Source organism: Lissotriton helveticus, chromosome 2_1 (genome assembly GCF_964261635.1).
Source record: "Lissotriton helveticus chromosome 2_1, aLisHel1.1, whole genome shotgun sequence".
Taxonomy (NCBI): Eukaryota; Metazoa; Chordata; class Amphibia; order Caudata; family Salamandridae; genus Lissotriton; species Lissotriton helveticus.
In genome coordinates this window covers 941907992-941933725 of record NC_136059.1, presented here as the reverse complement: position 1 = coordinate 941933725, position 25734 = coordinate 941907992, and positions in this window count along the sequence as shown.

Here is a 25734-nt window from a genome sequence, read left to right as displayed (position 1 = left end):
TAATTTGCTTGAGGAGGGTATTGCAGGCAACTGGAGAAAGAAGGCAGGGTGTTAAAATGATATATTATATATATATATATATATATATATATATATATATTCACTGAAAAAACCATAGGTTATAGACCATATATAGTTAGGAATTAGCATTTAAAAAACCTTATTTTACTCACACAAAACCATTGAAATTCCATATATAGTTAGTTACACTAACTATATATCGCGCACCCGCAATCCACTGCTGATGATGTCACATATTACATCATTCATGACATGGTCAGTGACATCACTGATGACATCACTGATGACAACATCCAGTGATTATGTGTTTCTGTAAAGTTTAAATATGTTTTACATATTGAAGAATGAGTGGATGTATAAGTGTCTGAATGAAGGTTTTAGTAGGTGCGTGATTGACTGTATGAGTGTGTGATTAAATGCGTCTTACTGAATGCACGGGTTAGTGACTAAACTGTCTGAAAGTGTGCATCAGTATGTCTGTTGTTGTGCAAGCTGCTGCATGTGTTGATCAGTAGCTATATAAGTAGCTATATGGGTTATTGATTGGTTGCACAAGTATTTGTATGGGAGACTGAGTGTGTGTATGGCTGGCTGGGAGGTGTGTGACTCTGTGCAGATCAATGTGTACTTGTATCAGTGATTCTATAAGAGAGTAACTATGTGTTAGTATATGTTTCAAAAATGTAAGGTGTTCTGTGTTTAACTGTATAGATGAGAAAATGGAAGTGTGATTGATTCTTTTCAGGACTGACTAGGTGTGTGAGTAACTCCATGGATGAGTGGCAGAGTGTGAGTGTCTGTATAGGTGTATGAGTGCATATGATAGTGTTGTAAAGATGAGTGATTGTATGTATGAATGATTGTATGAGTGAATGTGTGTGTAGACATAGGAATCAGTGAGTGCGTATGTAGTAACTAGTATTGGTGTGTCAATGGTTTCAAAAATGATACTCTCTATTTAACACTGGGTGTAACGGAGGTTATATTACAGTGTGAGGAGATGCATTGTATTATCACATGAATGATATCATCAGTGATGTGATCATTGATGTCAAGTGAGATGTCATCAGTGATGTCATTTGAGATGTCATCAGTGATGTCATCAGTGATGTCACTGACCATGTCATGAATGATGTAATATGTGACATCATCAGCAGTGGATTGCGGGTGCGCGATATATAGTTAGTGCAACTAACTATATATGGAATTTCAATGGTTTTGTGTGAGTAAAATAAGGTTTTTTAAATGCTAATTCCTAACTATATATGGTCTATAACCTATGGTTTTTTCAGTGAATTTTCAAGGTTTTGTAAATGCTAATTCCTAACTATATATGGTCTATAACCTATGGTTTTTTCAGTGAATTTCAATGGTTTTTTAATAGCAAATATCATAAGCTGTCGAATGTCAAGTACGTGGTAAGTAAAAACATTTTCGTGTTCATGCACACTGATCTGCTTTGAATGCTGCCCCCCACCCCTCATTTCTATTAGGAGTACTCTCTCTTTGCAGATAGTGAAGGGTAGTTAACGCAGCCCTTTGCCCCCTTTGTAATCCGTCGTGCCTGCTTCTCTCTCCATTTGATTGATTGTTCTCTTTGGTTCATTCTCTATTTACAAACAAGCACAGAGTCAAAATACTCTGTTTAGTCTTTGCAGATAGCGAAAAACCGTGTAAAAAAACAAAAGGAATCGAGCAAAATCAGTAGGCCACTAATGGGATCTCTTTTTGACCTCGCTAAAATAGAAACATTAGGAACAACCTGTTGAAAATAGCAATGCGTATGTACATAAGCGGCGTTCATTTGTGTTCACAGTACCCCTTGTTGATTGTTTGAATCGAGCATTGAATTGTTCGAAGTTGGTTCTCTTAAGGATCTTCTCTGCCTGCAAATGAGGAAGAATAGGAATATTCTCTCTCCCTTTGCAGATAGTGAAGGGTAGGTAACGCAAGCCTTTAACACGTCGTACCTATTTCATTCCTCATTGATTGATTGATTGTCCGAACATTGACTGTTTGGGAATTAGTTCTTTTTGGAGGTATTCCCTGTTTGCAAATAAACGTAGGAAAATCTTTGCAAGTAGTGAAAGGGTACGTAATGCGGACCTTTCTCCCCCGTTGTAATCTGTCATGCCTATCTACTCCCCACTGATTGATGCACCTGTTTCACCCGGACCATTTACTAGACATACGTCATCTGGCCCGACCAGAGAGCACCCCTAGTGAAAAGGACATATGCAATAATAACGAAGTGATCACTGTATCCTGTTAACAGAAACTTTAGCATGAAACAACCTGGAAAGAAAAGAATAGGAAATCGAAAATCAGTAGGCCACTGATGAACATGAACTTTTATTAAACAACGAACAAAGAAACGATAACATAACGTAATGATAAAACCTATTAATGTCCTAGAAACAAGAAAACGTTAGAAATATGCCAGTGGTGAGAGACCAGAAAAACAGTAAGAGAAACCAAATCACCCCTCGCTGTCCCACCGCCTGCCACGCCAAAAAAATCGATAGACTAGGGAAAATGCAAGTCAGTAGAACATCCGCCCCCACTCTGGAAACTTCCAAGGTGGGGCAGGGTTCCGGCTACGCCCAGCCGGGAGCAGCCCATATAAGGCAGGTCCTGCTGCCACGCCTCGGCCAGGAGATCCTAACGTAGGGTGTAGCCGGAGGAGAGGCCGAGACCAGCGGGACCCGGCCAGGGGATTGCCTTTACAACGCTGAACAGTTGCAGGGGGGGGGAATGTCTCCTCGACCCTCCCCTCTCTCTCCCAGTCCGGCCGCGGTGGCCCTTGAGAGTTGCAGGTAGTCCCGCCACATGCTCTTCCGGTCCGGCCACCAACGATCGGGGGGCCGAGGCCGACGGGATCCGGCTGCAGCCAATAAACCAAGAAACCCGTTCATGGGGCCAGAGCCAGGGGCGTCCGGCCGACATCTACCGGAAGCCCGGCCCGAAGACGGACGGGACACTTCTTCTTTCTTGTATAATTGCTGCAACAACCCTGGGGGGGGATGTCTTGCACATGCCTCCGACCCCCCCCCCCCTCGTCCTCATCGCCTGGTCCGGCCATAACAAATCTCAAGCGAGACGCCGTGGGGTGCACTGGGAGGGAGAGACGGTGCGAACAGGCCTCTCCCGCCTCCCCAGGTGGAGGCTTCCCAGCTGCACCCTCAGCGCTCCAGGCGCCCGGAAAAGGGTTCTTCCACTGTGGCCATGCTGCAACGTCTCGCCCGGCAGGGTGGAGCCCGTCCGCTCATTTGACCCCGCGATCGCCAGTAGCTACCGAACTCTCAAAATGGCGGTCGACCTGGCAAGAGCGGGCCCAGCATAAAGAAATGGCCCGGTCACTGGTTGACTCCACCACCGTAGTCCTCCACGACCTTGAAGATTCTAGAGGAGCCGCGGGAGTCTCCGACCCCCGATGGGGAATGACTGCCATGATCACCCGTGGAGTGACGAAACTGTATCCGCGGGACGTCGGCGCCAGCCTCACTTTGAATTACTAGAATCCTGCAGACCTCACTTCCGGTGAAAGCACAGTGTGACCCGGTAGGAAAAATTGTTGCACCCCCTCCCCTTTTTGACTGATAGTTCAAACCACCGATCCTTTCCTTTGCCCTTTTAACAGAACTTTGGACTGCCTCCCCCTCTTTTACATTTTGTAGAGAAAACAAAACATTAACCACTACAATAACATAGCAGTTGACACCAGAACTGTTTTCAAATTGAAAACCAACAACATCTTCAACAGAATCCTTTTTGTTTCTGCTGTGACCCTGCTACAGCACAGGCATTGTCCCCAGCAGTAATTCTGCAATGCCGGTAAGAATAGCTGTGGTGCCTACTGGACTCACTCACCCCCGCGGCGCCCCACGCCGTTATTTGCTGGGCGGCAACTTGCTAGACATCACTTTCGTGCCATCTAGATTTCAGCGCGTTCTGCTGCCTTGGAACTATTCGCACAACGGACCGCTACTGACAAGAATATTTCATTATTGGTGCTGTCAATTTCAAACAATCTATTGGATAATTCAAAAGAAATTGCCACGGTCTCTTCGTTGTTTAAATGTTTTTACTGTTTTTGTTTTGTTGTATATATTTATATGTTATTAAAGTTTTATATTCCTACTACTTTGTTGGAGTGCTATATATTTTTAATGTGACACATAATTGTAAAAACTTTGATGTACAAAGAGTGATTCCTGGAATCTTCCGCTTCAGGCTCGGTCCCCTCCCCAATCACAATACAGGATAGTTTTTAGATAGTAGGAACACGTGTGGTGTGACGGATCTCATCGGGTGTGGGCCTTGATCTACTATAACTCCTTTGAAGAGGGGTGATTCTTTACAGCTGGGGCCATAAACTACATCTGCAGGGCTAGCTGATAGCCTGGACAATCGGACACAGAGGAAGAGGAGTGTCAGAGGGTGCGGTAGTGAATAGGGCGAAAGGGAGGTGTCGGGCGGGCACAGTGTGATTCTCAGGGAAGAGCAGCGCAGATGGGGGGAGGTTTATTGCCCATGCATAAGACAGAGAGCGGGGGTGACCAGTGCCTGGGGAAGATGCTTGCGAGGGTGAGGAGCCATGCTACGAATCGACAGCGTGCAGAGAGTGGGTCTGGTCAAGACATCTAAAATGGCTGCCGTGCACGACAAAAGTGTGGCATTTCAAAAAAGGCAAGATGGCGCAGACAATGTTTTTCAACACTTCCTCATTTCCTTCGAATCGAACGTTAACAGACGTTGGGGCATATTACCAAAGTTAAGCGATATTTATCGCTAACGATGCTTACCAACGAATTTTTTACCTCTAAGCATCATCAGAAATTATCGAAGATAAACCTTGCTATTATCAAGGTTTATCACAAATGCGATAATAAACGGCCGCAATGCATGAATATCGCTAAAAACTCAGCGATATTCATACATTACCGAGCTAATGCTCTTAGCCATGTTATCCACCTCCCATTGGATAACATGGCTAAGAACTGCTCAGGGCAGGTGTTACTTTTTGGAGATATTCGCGCTTAGCGCGAATATCTCCAAAAGTTGGTAATAGGAGATAGATATCTTGCATGTTGTAATGCAAGTTATTGTGGTATATGGAACTCATACCATAATCTCTCAGGAAAGCAGAAACTGATCCTTTTGGGACCGCCTAAAAAGGCCTAGGGGGTGAGGAGTACTCTACTTTGCCCCCTTTTCACGTTCCGAACTATTTTATTTTACTCTCTTCTGTAATTACACAAAATAGCAGCGATAAGATGCATCGGAGACACACAGTGAGAGAAAGGAGGCCGGAGATGAAGAAGAGATGTCAAATACACATTGGAGATAATATAGTGGCAGAAGGGAAGTAAATATGAGTAAACTTACCATGTAACATAAAAATGTTGCACTCTATACTATAAGTCTCATTTTATACTACAATCACTTCGCTACAACCTCATAAATTAAAAATAAAAATGAATAATGTCTCAAACAATTTTTGATTTCTAAATATAAATTTATTCTTCAGAATTTTCTAAATTTGAAAGAACTAGTAACATGTCCTCATCAGCAATGTCCTCATGAAAAGTCTCCAATAATGATTCTTGTAACTCTATGGTCTCCAAACACTCGATAAATTCGCCATCAAGAGATTGATCAAAAAAATCATTCAAGTCATCTCCTCCTTCTGACAATATTTCATTATTGGTGCTGTCAATTTCAATCAATGTAGTGGAATCATTCAAGTCATCTCCTCGTGACAATATTTCATTATTGGTGCTCTCAATTTCAATCAATGTAGTGGAATCATTCAAGTCATCTCCTCCTTGTGACAATATTTCATTATTGGTGCTGTCCATTTCAATCAATCTAATGGAATCATACAAGTCATCTCCTCCTTGTGACAATATTTCATTATTGCTGCTCTCAATTTCAATCAACGTAGTGGAATCATTCAAGTCATCTCCTTGTGACAATATTTCATTCTTGGTGCTGTCCATTTCAATCAATCTAATGGAATCATACAAGTCATGTCCTCCTTGTGACAATATTTCATTATTGGTGCTCTCAATTTCAATCAATGTAGTGGACAATTCAAAAGAAATTGCCACGGTCTCTTCATTGTGAGCCATTTTATTTTGAAATTGCTTGCTGTAAATTGCAGAAAAAAATAATCACTTTCATTTATCGTTTTTAGTAATACATAATATAAAACTAACTTTATCAAGTATTTAGTATAACAGAAGGACTGCAAATAAATAACAGAAAACATTTTTCAAATTATCTTCAAGTGTACAACATAGTTCCCCTTACAAATTAACAACTCACCTTTTTAAAAGTAGGAAAAGTGTTAGTACTGTGTAAATCAAACACCAGAAATTCACCACCAAAAATTCCTCACAAATGTACCTCAGACAGTAGTATCACAAAATGGCTGTGGTTTCCTCTCATTTGACATATATACATAACCAATTAACTTTCATCACACACAAATACAAAACCAAAGTAACATTTTAATTGGTTCTAAATTTCAACACTTTCAAATGTGTTTTCCCCATGCAATTTTCCATAGGACATTTACATACGTCTACAGCCTGAATGGCTGAACGGAATTACACCAAACTTGGCAAAATGGTACATCAAACCTAAGAGGTCAGGAAGGATCTACTATGCCCCCTTATGGTCATTTCCCCCTTCGCTTTGACCTCCTCTTGTCTCTCAATCCTACCGAGAGACAAGATGGCGGCCGCTACGGACTGTTTGGAATGTTGACAGACGCCGGAGAACCAATCAGCTTCGCAAAGCTCCGTAACGCGAAAAGTACGCGAAGCGGAGCGCTGTTACAGATATATATCTTTTTTTGAACGTTAATTTCTCAAAATCCACTGGAGCACATATATTGAGACCTAGCAAAGGCACATCGGGCTACCAGTCCCTAATATTTTACCAAGTTTCGTGCAAATCCATTCAGCCGTTCGATTATTATTATTATTTTTTTTTTTTGCCCCGCGGGGCCCTTTTAAAACCTCCACATCAAACCTAGGGGGTCAGCGAGGATCTACTATTCCCCCTTATGGTCATTTGCCCCTTCGCTTTGGCCTCCTCTTGTCTCTCGATCCTACCGAGAGACAAGATGGCGGCCGCTACGGACTGTTTGGAATGTTGACAGACGCCAGAGAACCAATCAGCTTCGCTTCACAAAGCTCCGTTGCGCGAAAAGTACGCGTCCTGGGCCGCTGCCCGGTCCGCTGTTACAGATATATATCTTTTTTTAAACGTTAATTTCTCAAAATCCACTGGAGCACATATATTGAGACCTACAAAAGGCACATCGGGCTACCAGTCCCTACAATTTTGCCAAGTTTCGTGCAAATCCATTCAGCCGTTCGGGCTAAAAGTGAGGCCAACCGCCCTATGGAAATTAACATGGGAAAAACGCGTTTTGGGACCCCCCTTTTTTCTCGGCCCCCCCTTGACGAACCCCCCCAAAATTTTCAGGGGCTGCTCAGAAACAAAATGTGCCATTTTCCTGAAAATTTCAGCCAATTCCGTCCACAAACGCCAAAGTTATTAGACATAGAATTTTCAAAAATCCCATAGGGAAAAAATCCTAACTATATATACCTACTGGCGACCGCCAGTAGGTAATGTATATATATATATATATATATATATATATATATATATATATTCACTGAAAAAACCATAGGTTATAGACCATATATAGTTAGGAATTAGCATTTACAAAACCTTGAAAATTCACTGAAAAAAACATAGGTTATAGACCATATATAGTTAGGAATTAGCATTTATAAAACCTTATTTTACTCACACAAAACCATTGAAATTCGCAAATATAGTTAGTTGCACTAACTATATATTTCGCGCACCCGCAATCCACTGCTGATGACGTCACATATTACATCATTCATGCCATGGTCAGTGACATCACTGATGACATCACTGATGACATCTCAAATTACATCACTGATGACATCACTGATGACATCTCATTTGACATGACTGATCACATGACTGATGACATCATTCATGTGATAATACGATGAACTTCTTCAGACTCTAATATAACCTTATATACACTCAGTGTAAACAGACACTCACAGACTGTCATTCATCCATGGAGTTACTCACACACCTAGTCAGTCATGCAAAGAATCAATCACACCTCCATTTCCTCAACTATACAGTTATACACACCTTACTTATTCAAACAGATACTAACACATATTTACTCTCTTATACAATCCCTGATACAATTTCAGAATGATCCATACAGCCACTCACACATTCACTGGCTCTTATGCACAGTTAATTATATGTGTCAACTCTCACATATACTGTGTTTTACATATGTTCTTACTTTGACATGTAGCACTGAGATATCCATTCACTCACCAATACACTCATGCACACAGTCAACCGCCCATACAGCTGTTTCCACATGCACTTTTGAACCCATACATCTAGTGAATCAACTGCTCACACATCTATGCACAGAGTCATACACCTCCCAACCACCCACACACACACTCAGTCTCCCATACAAATACTTGGGCAACCAATCAATAACGCATATAGTTACTCATATAGCTACTGATCAACACATGCAGCAGTTTACAGAACAACAGACATAATGATGCACAAATTAAGACAGTTTAGTCACTAACCCATGCACTCAGTGAGACACATTTAATCACTCACTCATACAGTCAGTCATGCACCTACTAAATCCTTCATCCTGACATTTATACATCCACTCATTCTTCAATATGTAAGACATATTTATACTTTACAGAAGCATACAGTCACTGGATGTTGTTATCAGTGATGTCATCAGTGATGTCATTTGAGATGTCATCAGTGATGTCATCAGTGATGTCACTGACCATGTCATGAATGATGTAATATGTGACGTCATCAGCAGTGGATTGCGGGTGCGCGAAATATATAGTTAGTTCAACTAACTATATATGCGAATTTCAATGGTTTTGTGCGAGTAAAATAAGGTTTTATAAATGTTAATTCCTAACTATATATGGTCTATAACCTATGGTTTTTTCAGTGAATTTTCAAGGTTTTGTAAATGCTAATTCCTAACTATATATGGTCTATAACCTATGGTTTTTTCAGTGAATTTCAATGGTTTTTTAATAGCAAATATTAAAAGCTGTTAAATGTATTCTTCTTTTAAAGGAAAAATATATTTTATATGTATTTAATATAATTTTTTAATGTATATAATTATTTTTTTAGTTTCGCTACCGGTCCGCGCACCGGGTAGCTTCCCGTTAGCTCAATTTGGTGCCGCGACCCGATCCGCGCACCGGGAAACGTTCCGTTTGCAGAACTGCCGCGTTCGAGAACAACATCGTGACGCGTCGCGTAAGCGCGACGTATCGCGTTGCCGCGTAATGCGTCTTATGACGCGCCGCGTTAGCGCACTCGGAAGTGCTCCGGAGCGCGAACGAGGCGCGAAGCGCAGCACCCCGGAAGTGCACCGGTGCGCGGAGCGGGACGCGTAACGTAAGCGTGACAGGTCATGTGACCTGTAAATAACACTTTTCATTGGTTTAGAACTATTTTTTTTCCCAAATGATGAAAACCCCTCCTTTTTTCTTCACTCTGACTTTCATCTTTGTGAGAGGAAGACCTGTTTCTGCTTGTTAAAACAATGGCATCTGTAGTAGCTGCAGCTGGTGGACCCCCACCACCACCACAACCACCTAGGAAGGAAGGACCACCTGCACAGTTCTTTCCAAACCCAGAGGAAGAGGATGAAGAAGAGGAAGAGGACGTAGAGCCGAGGCAGTTCTTGCCTGAAGAGCCCCGGAAATCCCACCGCAAAGACCATTTTATATGGCAATTTTATTCTAACCCTCAAGACCAAAAAAAGGTCAATGCCCGATACGTGACATGCCTCATTTGCAAACATGTTTTTTCTAGAGGTACAGACAAAAAGTATAGTTTTGGAAACTATACTATGCACCGCCACATGCAGAGGTGGCATCCAATCAATTACAGCGTTGCTGAGCTGCGTCACCTCCAAGATAACCCACCAACTCCTGTGGCCAGTACATCGTCACAGGAAACTCTATCGGGACCAGAGGCGAGGGAGACGGTCCCAAGTATTCAACAGAATTTTGTGCACATGAAGCTAGTGTGCATTTATTGTGGTGAACTAATTTCATATGGGAATATGAGTATCATTTTAATTAATAGAGCATTTGAAAACCACAAGTGCTCAAAACGCCCCAAGAAGTAAAACATTTTTTTGCTCCTTCTGAGCCCTTTCTAATGCCTGTTTTTCGTTGTTCCCCTCAAAAAACCCAAAAAACCCATAAAATTGTTTCAAAAAAAATAATATATATAAAACAACAAAAACATTAAAAAAAAGTTCTTTTCAGAACTACCTCCCATTTTTAAAAAATTACTAACATTTTTAGCACTCTTGACTTTATTTTTCTCATGGGTGCGCTTCCCGGTGCGCGTACCGGAGAGCGCCCCGTTAGCGCAATAAAAAAAAAAAAAAAAAAAAACAAGAGAAGGAGAGCATAAGAGAAAGAGAAAAAGAGAGTAATGTTAAGAGACAGACAGCAAGAGAGAGCAACACAGAGGTACTGTGTAATACATAGTAAAACAGTGTAAAAGATATAAGAAAGTGTAAGAGAGAAAATGAAAAAAATATAAGGCTGTGAAACAAAGAAAGAGAGAAGAAGAATACTAAGGCAGAGGCACATGAAGAATGTGAGTGGCTGTAAAGAGTAAAAGGAAAGAGAAAAAATGATGTACAAATAAAAGGTAATAACGGAACCAGATTTAAATAACACTGGCGAGGGAGAGAGAGAAAAAAGTAGTGTGCATAACTAAAGAGGGATGAAATAAGATGGATAAAATCGACTAAAGTTAAAACGTGGATTGACAGAGAGAAAAAACTGAAAGAAGAAAAGAAGAAGTAACAGAAAGGGAATAATTGAAGCAGCAAAGAAATGTAAATATCGTAGTGTGCTTGAACTTCAGGGAGAAAGCATAATGAACAAGTAGTGAAAGAGTGAAGAGACAGAGACAATTACAGTAAGAGAGATGGACTGAGTGAACGGGAGTGAGGAACTGTGAGAACAGAGGGACTGAGAAAAGGAGTGGAAGGAGTGCAGTAAGTAAATCATCCACACAACAGCTACCCTACCTCAAAGCACTCTAAAATATTATTTTACTGTTTCTCTTGCCTTTCCCCTTGTTACGCTCCCCGGTGCGCTACCCATAGTATAAGTAAAGAAGGGTGAAAGAGGGAGAAAAATTGAATTAGGATAACACATGGTGAGTGACAAAGAGAGAGTAAAAAGAGAGTAAAGGAAACAGTACCTGAATGGGCTTGAGTAAAACAGCAAAAAAAGATAAGTAATGCAGTGTGTGTGACTTACAGGGAGTCAGTGGGTGTAGGTCGGAGTGTGGGTGTGTAAGGTGTGTCTTTAGGTGTGGTTGTGTGGAGTGTTTTGGTGTGGGTAGAGATGAGGGTGTGTGAAATATGTGTGAGAAGTGTATGAGTGTGGGGTGTATATGTGTTCGATGTATGTGTGTGTATGGAATGTGTGTGTGTTTTGAGGAGTGTGTGTGGGAGTTTTTTTTGTGTATGAGGTGTGTGTGTGGTGTGTGTGTGGGGTGTATGTTACAGGTGTGTGTATGTGTTGGGAGGGGGATGAGGTATATGTGTAGGAGTAAGGTAAATAATTAAGAAAAAGAGAATGAGTGAAGAAGCAAAGGAAGGGAACAGAGAGTAAGTGAAGTAAAGAATAGGGATCAAAAGAAGTTGAATATGAGAGGGTAAATAGGGAAAGGGGAGTAAACATGTAGAATACGAATAAGTGAGAGAAGCAGAGTAAAAACACGGGAGTGAGGTAGATTGAGAAAATGTTAGTGACCTTAAAGCAAAGGGTGATAACAAACTACATTTTTCTAGTCATACTTGCCATATAGTAAATGTAACTTTAATTTTTTTTACTACAGTTGGTATCTGTGAAAGAGAGAAGAAAAAATAAGTTATAATTAGTAAAATATGTATTTTAAATTAAAAGATACAAATGAAGAGCTAAAAACATCATAACACTGTATTTAGAAATAAAGTTAGAGTGAAGAACACAGAAAGGGAAATAAACTAAGGTAGAAGGACAAAAAGAGGGAAAAAGAAATAGAAGGAGAGCAAATTACAAAGAGTAAGGCATATAGATTCACTATGAAAAAGAGAGAGAAGAAAAGAGAAATGAACTGAAGGTAATAAAGATACTAAAACAATGTGAGTATCAAAACTAAATCAGGAAACAGAAGTAAGTACAAAGATAATGACTGAGACAGAAAACAGTCTAATTAAGGATGCATTTAGAAGAATGAGGAATAGAAGATAACTGAGATCAAGTGAAGAACAGTCATAGAGTGAAAGGATGAAGGGAGACAGAATAATATACAACAATTGAAGGAAATGGACTGAGGAAGTTATAAGGTAGACACACTAAGAGAAAAACTGAGTGAGGTGGAGTACAATGAGTGAGAAAAGAAAAAAAGTAAGTGAGCAAAAAAAAGGAAAGAGAGGAGAAGACGACTAAAAAAGTGGTACTGAGAGAAAATAATTTGGTGATGAAAGTAAAGAGAAGGACATTGAAAGAAAGGAAATGATGGATAGTAACGGAACCAGAGTAAAAGAAATGGGATGAAGAACGATGAGAGAGGAGCAGTGAAGTTGTTGTAAAAGAAGTGATAGAAGGTAGATAAACACAAGTGAAAATAACACAAGTAGAGTGAGGCACTGAGCACAGAGAAGCAGTGAACGAAAAATAGAGAGAAGAGGTCAAAAGTAAGGAGCAAACAAAGATAAGCGAGGGAGAGTGGATGTCAGAGAATGGGAATACAATTTACACAATCCAAAGTATAGAATAACTTCTACAACATGTTACATAGTTTATTTTTGCTGTTCTCAGAATATATTGAATTTCACTTAAAGCAGTGAGTTCAAATTACTCATCATTGTACAGCGGGAAAAAAAAACACAATCTAAAAGATTGTGTTTAAAAAAAACCCTTATATACTGACAAATGACAAATGTACGCTAATCTTTGATTGACTTACTTTTCCTTGAGGCCAAATAGTATATCACGGAGGTCCTTTTCTCGTTGCATAGTATTTTGCTGTTCAGTTAGAAATCCATTTCATCGACTTTCTACAACAAAAGCTCCAAGAACATCTGAAATATTTTCAAAATTTTAATATACTCCTTTTTTTCAGTCATGACTCTTTACTCATTCTTGCACCTTTCCATTTGGCCAAATAGTGTCAGATGTATGAGTATATATGAGTACTCCTCACGTCTTCATAGGCCAATTACCTTTACCTAAATTTTGGTTGTAAAAACACTAGGTATGAATTTATAAAGCCAAAAGGCAAACGTTGTTTGAAAGTCAAATGAGTGTCGTTACATTGGGTCCAACCTTTAGAAGTTTTTAAATAGCATGTGTAATGCCCTGATGTTGTAGAAGGACCGTCATGAAAAATAATAGCTACAGTTGCAAAGGTTCTTCCTGATATCGATAACTGAGAAGCCACGAAATCTTTAATAGAAGTTGTCAATTTAGTTCCATCAGGTCTACATCGTTGGAACATTAAAATAACATAGTGACCATAATTTTGTAGAAATAATGTGGACAGCATTGCAGACTTACATTGGGTACACACCATATTGTGATCCGCTGCATTAACTAGATTATTGAAAGACACTGATTTGCAGTCTGGTAAAGTTAAATATATAAATCTTTCAGAGTCTATTCTAGTAGTACTTGATGAAGCACAGTTATCACAGTCATGTTGCCATTGATAAGAAAGGCCAAATAGATTTTTTATATCTACTCCTTCATCTTGCAATACATCAAACATATACATTAAAAATTCCTGACAATCCTGCTGAATATTCTGTGAAAATTGATTTTGACCTGAACATATATCTAGAAGATTTCTAATTTCTGAAACACTTTCTATTTTTGCTCTATCACTACTACATTTGTCTAACACATAATTCAATAAACAGCACAATGTTTGTTCCCGATTTTCAACAATCTGTCTTTGTAAATTTTGAAGACAAAAACCAACATTAACTACTACATTAGCATAGCAGTTGACACCAGAACTGTTTTCAAACTGAAATCCAACAACGTCTTCAACAGAATCCTTTTTGTTTCTCTTTTCAATTACACTTTTATCTACTTTATGCCTTTTTGCTGATACCTCACTGCAATTACTCTCATTTCTTCTTTTTCGGCCTACCACACGTTTTTCAATCAGAGGCTATTGAGGCAAATGTGGAGCATTCTCTCTTCTTAACCTATTGTATTCTTTTACTCTTTTACACAATCTAGATCTGCACAAATCTTTGTTTCATCACACTCAATCAAGTACAATCCTGATAAAGTTCTGACTCGTGATAATGCCACATATGCCATACCCTCTTTAAACACAGAACTTCCAATGTTCACCAAAGCGCTATCTGCACTTAAACCTTGAGACTTATGAATTGTCACCGCATATGCCAAACAAATAGGAAACTGTTTTCGGCGAACATATAAGTCTTTCACGAGCAAAAATCTAGCTGAACAACGACAAATTTGTTCTATTTCATCAATGTCATCAAATTTAATTTTTAAAAGTTCAATTCCATCTCTATTTTTGTAATTCACAAAACCAACAACATAACCCATTGCTCCATTTACCAGACCTCTTTCAACATTTAAATTCCTTCTTAAAATGACACGACAATTCAAACACACATTCAGAGTCTTTTCAAAACCAGCAGTTTTAGATATAGTCTTCTCTAATGAATCCAATTTTGATTTCAAATTTTCAGACAAAATAATTGTTGCTCCCATATGCTCTATTTTATCAATAGCTTCCAGTTTCACTATCTCTTCATTTTCTAACTGTAACATTTTGTTGTTGAACATGGAACATTCTTTCAGAGTTGGCAACAAACATATGCCAGATTTCTTCTCGTTAATTTTCTTAAAAATGTTCTCTGGAAGAATGTTTTCATTTGGGTACAAATTTGAAATTAATCGTGCATGTAAAGCTTCTTTCCCTTGCTGACTTACTTTTCCTATCCTTACATCTTGTAGAATATTTTTATAATCTTCATCCTTTGCCTGCCGCATATTTTGAAGCAGTTCTGCATATTTAAAGTTTAACCATATATTAACGTTCCCAATGCTCCCTAAGCACTTCCTGGTATCTTCATGAGTGAGTATTTTGAACACAGGTTGTCCTTTCACTGGAGTCAACTGCAGAAGATCTCCAAAAACAATAATATGTTTTCCTCCAAATAAAACATCATAGTCTGTTCTAAGAATTTCCTGCATTCTCAAATGCACAAAAGCAGCATTATATTTGACACCATGCTTACTTCATCAATGATAAGAAGTTTCATTTTCTTCAGGACTCTCGAAACTTCGGAACACGCATCTCCAGATAGCTTGTGATACTCCAATTTGTTATCATGCTCCACTGGCAGCATCAGTAAACGATGTAAAGTAATCCCTTTAATGTTATGTGCTGCCAGCCCAGTTGGAGCGGTAACAACACAAGACAGCGATGATTCAGTCCTTTTCTGCAGATAAATTGCAATTGCTTTAATCAGAAAACTTTTTCCAGTTCCCGCTTCTCCACTCACGTACAGTTGGACAGGCTTAAATGATGTACATGAGCACTCTTTTTTCTCATGACTGAATCCATGTTCAATCTGTTCTGTGACTTCGGCATATATCTGTTTCTGCTCAAGGTTTAGTTGTTTCACCAAATCTTCTAAGTTAACTTCATCATCTTGAGCTTGTTCCATAGCTCTTTCCACCTCATCCATGGCAGTAGCAGCTTCATTTTGGATAATTGGTCCTCCTAGTGGATCCTGACTCAATGAAGCAGAACTCTGACTGCCTTGAGAACTGTCTCTCGCAATCTCTGCAGCAGTTGTGGCTTCTTGCTCTATTTCTTCATTCAACATTTGCAGATAATTTGGAAAAACAGGACATTCTATGGTATCCTTCGTTGCATTAAAGGAGTCTTCATAACAGAGAAAATCTCCAAGAAGTTCCTCTTCTTCACGCCATGGTTTAAACAGTTGCAAAAGAGCCAAATAATAAAATTCTCTTTTATCTGGATTATCACAACTCAATTTACGATGATTAATCAAATGACCTTTTTTCTGTTTCACTAGACATCCTTCACATTCAATGACTCCATATATTCCATTATTGATATCTTCTCTGATGTTCCTCTTATAAATATATCTTTGCAGAACTTCATAGAGACAAGCGTTCTCAAGGTGATGACTTCTATTTGGATAGTATGTATCCAACATGTTTGTCTTCAAAATATCTGTACTTTCTGGTTCTTTCTCCGCCAAATACTCTATCTCTTGTACAGATTTCAAAACTCGATTTCTTGTTGCAGCAAGACCTAGACTCACCCAAATGATGGTTCTAGATTTGGCATAGAGACTTGCTGACGACAATCGATCAGAACATTCATACGCTCCAATTTCTCGATGCGACAACATCTTCAGACTGTAACTGTATAATTTCTTGCTTAGACTCTTTTCATGTGAAATGTCCTCCCACATTTCCTTTAGTTCTGTCTTTTCTTTTTTTGTGATGTAAGACGTCACATATCGAGCCACAGCAATAGAGTTGTCAGCAACGAATTGAATATCCATGTTAGCATTCCACATGGACAAAATCACTGGGTTGTAGTCGTTGATGTACTTGGACTCTTCGTCTCTTTTTAAATTGTATGTATTTTTTGGTGATTTCCTCGTCACAGTATGTCGCAGAGAAGACATCAAATTATTTACTCTTCCTTTAGAAATCACTGGTCGTGGAAAAGCGAAACGACATTTTGTGTAGAACTTGTCCTTGTTTCTGAATTTTCGACGACAGTACTTTCCACAACGATGGGATTGAAAGCGTAAAACTTGTTGCCTTAAACTGTTTTCTTCCGTAGTTTTCGGAACAGCACATGTTGAATACTCTTCAATGAAACTCATGACTGTCTCATCTGAATCTGTTCCAAATTTGGGTGCATCTTTAATCCATAACAACATATGTATGTGAGGAGCACCTCTCGCTTGATACTCCTTTCTCCAAAAGAAATCCAAAACCTCTCCAAGGGGAGGATTTTTTTTGTTGGTAATAAAAGACATCATAGCTTCAAATCTATGATTGAAATATCTGCATACATTCACTGGATCCAAAGAACACAGTTCTCCAGGTGTTTTAAATTCTATATTTTGTATATTAGCATTGGCCTCTCGTAGAAATTGAAGTAAGTCCTCCCATGCATACTCGGCACAGCTAAGAGTGAGGAACCATGTAGGAGTTCCTAAGTTTCTTAGCATACATTTCAATTCCCCATGGCGACGGTACCAATACTCATTTGTACCACGCTGACATGCCATGAGATTGATTAGATGAGATTCTAAAATATTATCTTGCAGATTCACTTTCTCCATAAAGTCCCTCGCCGAAACATTTTGTAGATGTGCTCCACTTTTCAGAATATGGTTTACTGCATAAGAAAGCCCAGACAAGTCACTTTCATACAGTAGATGAAACAAATAGGGAATGCATTGACGAAACCTTGCATCTTCAGCATATAATCTTACAGTTCGATATTCAGATGCAGGAATTTGAAGTGGTCGATCTTCCTTTTGCTGTTTTCATTTGAAAGAAATTCAATTGCATTCCCCATTACTTCTTTGGAATGCAAAGGATGAACAGTATAATGTTCATATATTTCTTCACTTCTAGACACATCAACTTTTTCAATTTGGCCGCCTGAACAATCACTGTCTTCATCTGCAGCTGTTTCCTCTGCTGCAACACATACATCTTTGTAGTACTCATTGTTTTTGACTAAATACAACGTTGCCTTTTTGACTTTCCTAACATCCACTAAATCTTGCCAGATTTTTTTACTCTTTGTTGGAACCCCATTAACTAGAATAACTAAAGGTTCCTCTTCTACTTTTTCTATACCAATTGTATCAATATTTTTTTCAAATCTAGGGGCAAATAAACAACTCTTTCCTTTAATCCTCTCTGCAAATCTGTAGGAGGCAATTTCCCTATCTTAGGCTCCATGCGAACAATTGCCTGAAAAGGATGGACACATTGAATCAAAATAGACTCATATGTATTTAAATCCATCAATTCACGGGGAATGTCTATCAACTCCAGATTATTATGAACAGCTCTAGCAGGCATTCTGTTTTGATTTAATTTGTCATAACAATATTTACAAATACGCTGATCAGAACTCAAATCAAAAGAATTCTCCACCCACAAATAAGTTGCTAAATCTTTCCACTCATAATTATCCATCTTTTCACTTTTTGCATATAAATCAACTAACCTAGTCTGAATCTTATAATGACTTCGTCGACAACACACACAAGTAAAATTCGGCCTTTCACTTGATTTCACCTTAAACCTGGTAATTTCCTGCTCAAACTTTTCTGTATTCAAAATCTGTACATTGTCTTCCACTTTACCTTGAATTGCTGTCTCAATTTCTACACTTTCCTCTTGTTCACGAAAATAACAAATCTCAATTTCTTCACAAATCTTCTTCACATCTAATTCTGTTCCATGCAAAAGAGCACTGTTTAATTGTTTAAGCTTAAGTGCTGGACTTTTTGCATAATACAACATTCTTACTAATTTCCTCATTTTGGTATGATGCACTGCTAATATCCTAAAATGATGAAAAACACTCTGACAGACTTTTCTAGAAAGACAAGCCAGTGAATGGCCTTGCAAACCTGTGATTCCTCTCACTCTGCAAGGATCTAAGTCTTGCAACAACTTCACTTTCTGCTTTATACTTTTTTTACTATATGTACGTAAGAAATTACAAAACAAATCAATTGATTCCTGTCGCACTCTACAAATACTACTACACTTCCAAGTGTACACTGGACCCTTAGTACGTCTCCCTAAAACTCCATCAGATAACACCTCTTCTGGTTCTCTAGGCACAAGTTTCTCTTTTTCAATCGGACAACCGTCTTTCACTTCATACGCTCGACCACTGGTGTCAACTGCATGCACTAAATCATTCTCCTGGAAGTAACTCTCTTCATTAAAAAATGGCTCACAACTTGAACTGTGCATCCATTCTCCAGAAAAAACTTTACAAAAATTAGTCCGATTAATTACTCTTTTCCATCTACTGTTTGATTTGAAAACATCAATTGTCTTGTTAAGTGTCCTAATTCTATTGAATATTAAAATAAATAATTTTTTCTTAACTTCAAAAGCCTGATCAACAATCTCCTCTACACTTTTCTTTTTCTTATAAAAAGCAGCTCTCTGTTTACCTTTCCTAATGTTTTTTAACAAATTTAAAACCACTCTATTGCGAAACATTCGTCTACGAATGTCTCTAAACTGATTCTGCCTTCTATTCCTATACATATTATTCTCTCCTGCTCCAGTTTTAGGATTCTTTGAAGTTCTCTCCTTCCTTTTCAATTTTACTCTCTCATTTTCTTTTTCTACATGGTGTCCATAATTTTTTTGGGATGTACATATGTTACGTATAAAAGACTTAGTTGTCTTACCAGGAGCTTTGTTCCTGTTTTTTTAAGTATCTGTTGTGGAAGAATGCTGTAATTCCATTGCTGTTTTTGATTTTTCCTGGTTACGTTGTTTCTTTGTCCTTTCCTTTGTGGGCATCTTTGCCTTTTCTTCACATAACGATTTCAATCTGTGTTAAAGAAAAACAGTAGCACATTATAGACCACTATTACCAAACAACAAAGCAATGACAAAAAGCAAACGATCTATACAGGGTTACAGATCAGGTGAGGATTCTCCAGTGGTGCACAAAAGGTGAGGCCTGTATTGAAAAGTATAGTGGAAGACAGCTCTGTCCACAAGTACAAAGAAGATCAGACCTATGTCTAAGTCCACTGCACTCTTATACACAGGCTTCACCACCTATGCTTCCCGAGAAAATATTGAGTTATATAGTTATATAGAATTGTATTTTATAAAATTGTGAAGCTCCATGAGAAAGCGTTTGCCTCAGTCTTATTCCTGTTGTGAGGCAGGTGCAAGATTTTGCCTCAGTCTTATCCCTGCTGTGAGGCAGATGATTGTAAATAGGATCTGTGCTGTGTTTCCTAAATGTGATGTCAAAAACGATTTTTCAAAACCTTTATTGCACCATTCAGTCTTACACAGCTTCTGGCCTACAACCCAGCGGGCCGGCCGCTATACCATTGCCACAACAGTCTAATTATTGGAAAATTCCGTACATTTGTTGCTTTTTCCAGGGTTTGGTTATTTCGCAATACAGTAAAGGCGCATCAATCACAAGTAGTGTACTAATCTGGATAGGTTTGGTTTTTGTTTTGTTTTCCAACAAAAAACAACGTAAAAATCAACAAAGAAATCACAGGTAGGTCGCCACGTGTTGAAGTGAATCCGCATACATCGTGCCGTGCTAAGTTTCTGACAAATTAAGCTGCACTTAGGTCCGCAAGGTCATACATAGTGTTTATTACTAAGGATACATGGACATGGAAATTTCCATTGGGTACCTGCCCTATTTGTCCCTCTGTCTCAACCCTCCCGACTTCCGCGGTCTCCCTCAGTTCCTACCCCTACCTCCACTCAACCCCTTCCTAGGTTCGCTAATCGTCCTCCCCTTCCTCATCAGATGTTACTGGTTCGTCTTCTGGTAAGGGTTCACAAATGTCACCCCGGTATGTGTTCCACGGGGTCCAGATCTTGTTCCATTTTCTCGGGCAAGCTCTGCTACCGTACAACTCCCTTTCCGTGATCATTACCCTGTCCATATTCTCACACCATTGTGTTCTCGTCGGCACCTCTATCGCCCCCCATTTCTGTGCTATGTCCCTTTTAGCTATGACCATGCCCAAGGTGACCCATTGCTGGCCATGTCTGGACAAATCGTTGGGTTCCCACACATTAAGTATGCATTTTCGTGGCTCAAGGACCAGGGAGGTCCCCATAGTCTGTGATATTGTGCGCAATATACGTCTCCAGTATTCTCGAATGCGTGGGCAGTCCCATATCGTGTGGAAGAATGTCCCTTCCTCCCCACACCCTCGGAGACAGAATGGGTGTTGAGCGCGGTGTATGAGGTGTAGTGTCGTTCTTGTATAATACACTCTATGTAGAATTTTGAGCTGTATGAGCCGGAACTTAGCTGAGATGCCTACTACTTTGGGCGATGCCACTGCATCATTCCATTCGTTTTCGTCCATAGCTGCTACGTCTCCCTCCCACTTTTCCTTAAGCTTGTCCATGGGATCTGGCAAATTATTGATTAACTTACGGTATGTGAGCGAGGTTGCTCGCTCTGACATAAAGTCCGTAAGGAGGCGATCTTCAAGAGGGGAGGCCTCTGGTACCTCCGTCTCTGGGGGGATGGCTTTAAGCAGTGTGTGCCGAATCTGGGTATATCGGAACGCCTCCCGTGGTCCCATCTCATGTTGTTCTCTCAGCCGTGCAAATGGAATCACCGTGCCCCGTTCCCACAAGTCTCCCACCGTGGACAGGCCTATCTCATCCCATTGGAAGAAGCCCTTGCTATTTCGTAGGTTCCCCAGAGCCCGGGAATCCCACAGGGAAGTAAGTTTGGTTATTCTCCCTTTCCAGCCTAGTGACTTCAGCGCCATGTGCCATATCGTTGCTGTGAGTCTTGTGGGTCCCATCAGTTTGCGTACCACTCGTTGGTCGTACAAGGGGGCCAGTAGCGTACTTGCTCCTAGTTGTGTCCTGTCTGCTCTGAATGCTGGGTCGTTTTGGGGGGCATGGATCCATTGATTTATGTTTTTCAGCTGTGCCGCCCAGTAATACAATTTCAGGTCTGGCAGTGCAATTCCTCCATCATACCACCCCTTGTGCAGTTTGGCCTGCGCAATGCGAGCCGGGCGGTTACTCCACAGGAGACCCGCCACCAACGCTGATATTTTCCTGAAGTATCCTGGTTCCACCGGATACGGCGTATTCTCCAGGATGTACAAGAAACGGGGTAGTGACATCATTTTGTACAGTGCTGCCTTACCCAGCATCGTTAGGGGCAGTCCGGCCCAAAACCCAACGTCCTGTTTAAGCCGTTCTATGGGTGGCGTCAGATTTTTCTGTGCAAATTCTATTGGATCCTTGGTGACATGTATGCCCAGATATTTAAAGGACGAACCGGCTTCGTTCAAGGGGCAATATACACTCAGTGTCGGGATTGGGCCCTTCAGAACATATAGTTCCGACTTGTTCCAATTTAGCGTGTATCCCGAGACTTTCCCGTGCTCATCACACAGTGTCAGAAGCGCTGGAATACTACGTTCCGGGTCTGTTAGGTAAACTAACATGTCGTCTGCGTACAGGGAGACGCGGTCCTCCCATCCCTCAGCCCAGGAAATCCCTCTAAGCAGTGGGGTAGACCGTATCAGGTGTGCTAACGGTTCTAGGGCGATTGCGAAAAGCAGTGGCGACAGGGGGCAACCCTGTCGAGTACCTCTTCCCAAGGGGAATGTTTGCGAGATATGGCCATTCGCTACCACCTGCGCCACCGGTCTCGCGTACAGCAGTCTGACCCATGCTATGAATTTGGGTCCAAACCCTAAGTGTGCCAGGACCTCAAACAGGTAATTCCATTCGACCAGATCGAATGCCATCTTTGCATCAAGGGCCAGTATAACCGCTGGTTCGGGAATCAAATCCACTCTTGCCAACACCCCGTGTACTCTTCGCAAATTCAGTGCCGTGTTTCTGTGTGGCATGAACCCGGACTGGTCGGGATGTATGAGGTCTGGTAGGTGTGTCATTAATCGGGTAGCCAGGAGTTTGGCTAGTATTTTAACTTCTGCGTTGAGCAGAGATATGGGGCGGTAGGAATTGCAATCTTCCGGTGGTTTCCCAGGTTTAGGTATCGCGATGATGGTCGCTACTCTTTGGTCTGGTGGGAGTTCGCCCTTTGATAGGCAATCCTTATACATGGCAAGTAGGTGTTCACTGAGCCTCTCCGATGTGGCCTGATACCACTCTATCGGGATGCCATTTGGGCCAATCGCCTTACCGGGTTTTATCACTCGTATTGCTATTTGAATTTCTTCCGTGGTTATATCTGCTTCCAGTTCCGCTATTGCCTCCGGCTGCAGTTTCAGTGTGTGGATAGGTTCTAGTGCCGCCCTGGCCATTTCTACTGTCACCTCCCTGTCAGATGTGTAAACACCCTCAAAGTGATCAGCGAGTATTTCTACGATTCGCTCCGGGCTTGTATGCATTGTACCCCTCTTGTCTTCTATTTGTTGGATACCTCTAGAGCTCCCCCCCTTTTTGTCTAACCAGGCCAACATCCTGCCCGCTTTATCTCCTATATCATAAATCCTGTTCTTTGTTTCTGTTATTTGCCCCCTCACCTGGTGCCGCAAATATTCCGTATATGAGTGTTGTTGGAGGTGCAGTGCGTGGGATGTGTCCGGTGTGGGGTGTGTTTCGTGTCTTACTGTTGCTTCTTGCAGCGCTAGCTCTAACTCGGCCAATTCGAGCGCTTTTTCCCTTCTATAGCCTGTAAGTGTGGTTATTGCTTGCCCCCTTAACACTGCCTTGTACGCTTCCCACAGGGTCGCTGCTGACTGCACTGACTCTAGATTCTCTTCGAAGTAGTGCATCGTCGCCTTCTTGAGTGCTTTCCTGACCTTGGGCACATTGAGGTATGCAGCCTGTATGGGGTAAATTCATTTGCGTGTTTTCTCCTGGGTGGAGAGTGTTAAAATAATCGGGGTGTGGTCTGATATGCTTCTAGGTTGAATGTCTATGGTGTCTACGTGTTGTATGCATTCTCCCAGTGCCAGGAAGTAATCTATCCTCGATAAACTATTGTGTACAGCAGAGTGGAAAGTGTATTGTCTCATGTCAGGGTGGGCATGCCGCCATATATCAACTAGGCCCATAGCGGTCAAGAAACGCTGGAAGCGTGAAGGACTTTCGGTTGAACCTGTGGCTGGGAACCTGTCAAGTATAATGTCTGCTGTGGCATTGAAATCTCCCCCGAGTACGATATCTCCCTCTGGAAGGGTCAGGAGAAACTCACCCAGTGCCGGAAGCATGACCGAATGAAGTGCCAGGGGGATATATACCGAGACCACATTAATAAGTCTCCCTTCCCATTGGCCCTGTAGGGCCGCGAAGCAACCCTGCCCATCAATCTTCATACTCATTGGTATAAACTGCGAGGATTTCTTAAGTAAAATGCCAGTTCCTCGAGAGCCTAATGTGAACTCTGAATGCGCTATCATTTTATAGCCTCTTCTATCAAGCGCCTTGGAAGTTCCACCCTGTAAATGTGTTTCTTGAAGGAGTGCTAGAGCCGGCCCCTGTCTTTTCAGTGCATTAAGTACTAGCCCACGTTTGACCTTATCTCCCAGTCTCCTTACGTTCCATGTTAGTATGCGAAGGGGTGCTCCCTGAGATCTAGGCGCACCCCCTTCCTGACTACGTTGCGAGCAATCTGCCATAGTTCGTCGTGTAGTTGCTCATGTATCCATTGTGTCTTGCGGCCTCGGTGTCCCGCCCCTTCCTGCCAAGAAAGCAGCGCGGGTACCAGCCATCACAACCCGACCCATCCTGTAGATCTCTAAAAAACTCAACTAACTTCCCCTCTCCCTTCCCAATCTGAACACGGTAAAATGTGTATCCTGTTTCAGTTTGCGGCTTACATTGAACATTTAAACAACCCCCCCATTCCTCCCTCCTCCCTGCCTCCCTGCCAAACGGGCCTAGAACTGCCCGCCACCCCAACTCAGCAGAGTGCTTTACCCAACCCATGAACAGTACTTGCTTGCTGGGGTGAAGTGTCCCCCGGAGTAGACAGTTCCCCTGCCCTCTCCGGTCTCCCCCGGGTCAGTGTCCAAGTCGGGTCTCACCCAGGAAGTCTTTTTCAGTGTTCATTCAACTTGGTGCCGGGCGACTATTCATCCACATCTTCCAGTGTGTTGGTGTTGTCCGGCGTGTGAGAGTGCGTCGATCCAACTCCACCCGATGCCTGAGACCTCGGTTGGCTGTCTCCGCGTTGGCTCTGGTGTGTTCTGTGCGAGCGGCGGGGTAGCCCTACTTGTCGCCATCCTTCCAACCATTCGCGTGCTGACTCTGGTGTGTCAAAAAACCAAACCTTACTGTCCGCGACCACTCGCAATCGTGCTGGGTACAGCATAGAGTATGACAGTTCCTTGGCTCTCAGTTCCCTCTTGATATCAATGAAGGTCCTCCTCCGACGCGACACCTCCGCAGTATAGTCTGGGAAAAAGGCTAGCGTAGAGTTTTGAACCTGTATCGGTGTGGCCACCCTTGCAGCCTGTAGGATCGCATCCCGGTCACGAAAGTTAAAGAGTCTCACCAGTATTGGTCTAGGGGGGGCTCCAGTCTTGGGCTTTCCCCCTGGAACTCTATGCGCCCTTTCAACGGTGAAGAATTGCGATAATCCCTTGGGTTTGAGCTGCGTCTTGATCAGGTCTTCCACGTATAGATCCATGGCCCTGGTTCCTTCCGATTCCGGAACCCCAATAATTCTTACGTTGTTGCGCCTGGAGCGCCCTTCCTGATCGTCCAGCTTCTCTTTCAGTGTCTTATTCTCCGC